Source organism: Sturnus vulgaris, chromosome 24 (assembly GCF_052056855.1).
Source record: "Sturnus vulgaris isolate bStuVul1 chromosome 24, bStuVul1.hap1, whole genome shotgun sequence".
In the NCBI taxonomy this organism is placed as follows: domain Eukaryota; kingdom Metazoa; phylum Chordata; class Aves; order Passeriformes; family Sturnidae; genus Sturnus; species Sturnus vulgaris.
Window position 1 is genome coordinate 5,645,178 of NC_142266.1, and position 3,354 is coordinate 5,648,531.

Sequence of the window (3,354 nt, forward strand, 5' to 3'; positions counted from 1 at the left end):
TTGGGGAGCTGAGACTCCCCAGGGCTCGGAGGTGCTGCTGAGGGCAGGACATTCCCACGCTGAGCCCCAAGCTGTCCCCCTCAAAACCGGTCGGACGTGCGGGGCCGTGACTCAGCCCGGTGTTAGCGAGAGCGGCAGGACGGGACCTGCGCGGGGCCCCCCGCTTCCCAGGCAGCCCTGAGCAAACAGGGAACTGAAAAATTTCCTTTTCCTTCCTCCCGCCGAGCTGGGTGTCACCGCGTTGGGGTGACCTTCCCTTGCACTCCGCTGCCTCAAGCATCTCCCCCCCCCTCCCCGCTCCCTCCCGGCTCCGGGCGAGGGCTGGGCCGGGCTCCTTATCTCCCTTCCAAGCTGATGCAAGATTTGCTCATCCTGCTGCTCCCCAAGGCCGAGCCGCTGATGGTGTCACCTTCCCCCGAGGGTTTAACTCTCCCTGGGTTTGCCAAATGTTTCGCCACCCCCTCCTGGCCATCGTTCCGTGCCCCAGGCCGAGCTCAGCGAGGTTTTTTGGTTTTTTTCTCCCCTGGCCTCGGAGGGTTCAGTGCCCCCGCGGTGTTGGGAGCAGGCTGCCGGCCCTCTGCTCCAGCCAGGAATAAATGGATTAGGAAGCAATCTCGTTATCGCTGCTGGCAGCCTCACAAGGGCCGTGGGATGGGGACAGCGATGGGGACAGCGATGGGGAGGGGACAGGGGTGGCCGGTGGCTGGGGCGGGGTGGAACGTGGCCACCATGCGCGGCTAGCCAGGGCTCGGCTGCCTGCTGTTCCCAGGGACGCGGCATCCGGGCCCTAATGAGGCGGGACGGCTAATTAGTCAGTGTCAATTTATGTTAATTAGCCGGGGGGAGTGGAGACACTGCTGGCTCTGCCACCTGGCTGGCTCTGGGGCTCGCAGGGCAGGGCAGGGCTGGGGGGCTCTGGAGGTGTCAGGGAGGGACAGCGGAGCTCCCTGGGGCCGCTCCCAGCCCTTCCCCGCCCCCTGAGACCCCGGAGGAAGCCCCAGGGATTTCCAAGACTCCTCGGAAACCCCCCGGGCTGTGATTCCTTCCCTGGTTCTGAGGCTGTTTGGGTGACGGCAGCAACACGCGGTGGCCAGGCTGGGAATTTCGGAGGGAGAAGGATGGGAAACATGGATGCAGCCAAGGAATGAGCCCCTCTCCCGCAGGGATGGAGCAGCTCCGCTGTTTACTCAACCCGGCTTGTGCTGCTCTTGGTTCCTGCGCTTGTTCCTCCTTCTCCAGACTGTGACCACAGAAACAAAGGCAAAACTTTAATCCTGCAAATCCTCCTCTCTCCCCACCGAGGGCCGCGGGTGTTTGCGCCCCTCGGAGGGGGCGCTGGGGTCGGACACCGCCCGGGGGCCGCTCCGCCGGAGCTCGGAGCACCTAAAAATAGCGGCGTGTCTTCACGGAGGTGCTGCAGCCGCAATCAGCCATGCAAACGAGAGCGAAATCAAATCAGCCGCATGCGACGGGAGCTGTTAACCCCTGCCGGTGCGGGAAGTGTCCCCCCGGGCAGGGACAGTGTCCCCAAGGGGACATGGGGTGCTCGGAGCTCGGGGTTCGTTCCCCCCGTGGGGTTGTGCCCCTCTGCCCCGGCCCCCTCCCGGCTCGCTGCCATCTGCTCCGGGTGTTTTAAAGGCGTGGAGGAGCTGCAGAGAAACGAGGTCAGGGCTGCGATGGCAGCGGGGACGTTGCCACCCTGCCCGTGTCACCGGCGGGACGCTCCGGTGGCACCGAGGGGAGCCGGGGTGGCTTTTTGGGGTGTCCTTGGACCCCCAAAAGTCAGCGCTGTGCCAGCCCTGCCGACATTCCAGGTGGGTTTCGCTCCTCCACGGCGTTCCCACACCCTGGTGCCAAGAGCCCCGTGCCACCCCTGGCCGGGGCCCATTCAAACATCGCCAAACCCCCAAATCTGGGCAGCCGGAGCAGCGCATCCCCTCCCTCCTCCTCTGCGGGGGCTCCCCGTGCCCGCCCCGCTGCCCAGCCCCGCTGCATGTGCGATCCCCGCGGCAGCTGCCTGCATTTCATGCATTTTTAAGGAGAAGAAGGTTAGTGGGTCACTCCAGCGCCGCAGGCTTTTCTCCAGCTGAGCTGCTTTGCTGCCAAACGCAGCCGGGCTGGCGGCGCTGGGGGCTGGGCCGGCCGGCGGGGCGGGCAGGTGGGCAGCACCAGCCTGGCACCAGCCTGGCACGGCCACCCCCAGCTGCTGAGTGTCCCCTGTGTCGCCACCGCTGTGTCCCCAGAAGGAGCGGGATGAGCCCAGCAAGCGGAGAGATTTTGGGGGGGGGTGGGGATGTCTGCAGCCCCAAATGGTGCTGGGGGGGGCTGGGCAGGAGCACCCCGAGATTGAGAGCGCTGGGGAGGAGGCGAGGGAGAGGCAAAAACGGCCGCGGTTCAAAGTTAATGCGGAGCCAGAGCGCGGCCGCGCCAAAGCAAACAGCGGCGGCTTTTATGGACCCCGCCCGGAGCGCCCCGGGGCTCCCCCCGCTCCCCGGGGTTCCCCCCGATCCCCGGGGCTCCCCGGGGCTCCTCCCATTCACCGGGGCTCCCCTCGATCCCTGCCCGCCTCTCCCGGGCCGCTGCACCCCCGGCAGTCGCAGCCCCGGGCCAGGGAGCGCAGCCCCGGGCCCTGCGGTGAAGCCGCACCGGGGGAAGGCAGAGATTTTGGGGGATACAGGAGAGGGGTGAAGGCGGGTTTGGGGTGGGGCTGGATGTGGGGTGAAGGCAGGTCCGGAAAAAGCCAATGGGGAACGAACCCGGCCCTGGGTGAACCCGGCCCTGGGGAAATCCAGATGTGGGGTGCTGAGAGCCAGGTCTCAGGTGTCTGCAAATCCAGATGTGGGGTGACCCCAAACTGACCCGGGGTGCGGTGGCAGCGCTGCAGCCCCGGCGCCCCCCGGTTCTCCCCGCATCCCCACACATCCCCACACATCCCCCACACACCCCACACACCCCACACATCCCCACACATCCCCACACATCCCTACACATCCCACACACCCCACACATCCCCCGCATCCACACATCCCCCACACATCCCCACACATCCCTACACATCCCACACACCCCACACATCCCCACACATCCCCACACACCCCACACATCCCCACACATCCCCCCCGCATCCCCCCGCGCCACCGTTGCCATGGTTACGGCCATGCAAGTCTGCCCGAGCTGCATCCGCCGCTGCATCCCAGCGAGCCGTGGGGGCGGGGACGGCCCCGCTGTCCCCAGCCGCGGCCACACCGCCGCTGTCCCCTCCCCTCCCCACCCCAAAACCGCCTGGAGACCCTCCCGGAGCTCACCCGGAGCGGGTGGGACCGGGGGGGCTGCTGAGCTCCTTCCAGCGGGGTC

General features: G+C 67.1%; 1 long non-coding RNA gene across 1 annotated transcript; it reads right to left on the bottom strand.

The window, feature by feature from the left end:
- Nucleotides 1-930: 930 nt before the first annotated feature.
- On the bottom strand, nt 931-2,888 carry LOC148221302 (uncharacterized). Its single transcript, XR_015808321.1, has 3 exons — nt 2,757-2,888; nt 1,384-1,414; nt 931-1,240 (listed from the first exon to the last, which is right to left on the bottom strand). It is a non-coding gene; the product is annotated as an uncharacterized LOC148221302 (long non-coding RNA).
- Nucleotides 2,889-3,354: the final 466 nt, after the last annotated feature.